The 720-nt window shown below is 40.1% G+C and overlaps 1 pseudogene; it reads right to left on the bottom strand.

The window, feature by feature from the left end:
* Positions 1 to 331: 331 nt before the first annotated feature.
* On the bottom strand, positions 332 to 429 carry LOC121171045 (annotated as a pseudogene).
* Between the last annotated feature and the right edge of the window lie 291 nt (positions 430 to 720).

Genomic DNA, 720 nt, shown 5'->3' with positions numbered 1-720 from the left:
GCCTCTTCTGGGTTTCCCAAGTGGGTTCAGAGTTCCAAGGCCTTGGGCCGTCCTCGACTGCTTTCCCAGGCCACAAGCAGAGAGCTGGATGGGAAGCAGGGCTGTTGGGATTAGAACTGGCACCCATATGGGGTCCCCACACGTGCAATGTGAGGACTTTAACCACTATGCTAGCATGCCAGGCCCACACAGCACAGTTTTATTCCAGGCTGTCCAATACGCAAAGCTCATTCAGATGTTGGTTCTTATAAAAACCTGTTTTATCTTCAAACATCATCAAATGTTTAGAAATATGATTTCTTCTATGAAATGAAAATCATAAATGTAAACCAAAAACATGGAATGCTTGACAAGTTTGCATGTCATCTTCACTCAGGGGCTCTCTCAGTATCGTTCCAATTTTAGTACATGTACTGACAAAGTGAGCACCTGAATTCCACCTGAATTTTGTCATATCGTGACAGAAAGGAGTGAACCTAGTCTGACAATATCTCTAATTTTATCCATACAATATAAAATGACTACTGGATTTCTTTTAATTGAATCATACCATGATAATCATATCTTTTTGAACTACTGGAAATACTCTTAGTGGAATGAGGAATAGATCTAGCTTGTATGGTTACCTTGTGACAACTGTGGGAAAGCCTTAAAACATCATGGAGAACACTTTTTTGAGTTCAACAAGATACAAAACCTGAATCCCATGAAATTGAAAAC

The sequence above is a fragment of the Ochotona curzoniae genome, unplaced genomic scaffold (genome assembly GCF_017591425.1).
Source record: "Ochotona curzoniae isolate NIBS_2020 unplaced genomic scaffold, NIBS_Ocur_1.0 scaffold_2476, whole genome shotgun sequence".
Taxonomy (NCBI): domain Eukaryota; kingdom Metazoa; phylum Chordata; class Mammalia; order Lagomorpha; family Ochotonidae; genus Ochotona; species Ochotona curzoniae.
This window is presented reverse-complemented; position numbering and strand designations above follow the sequence as displayed.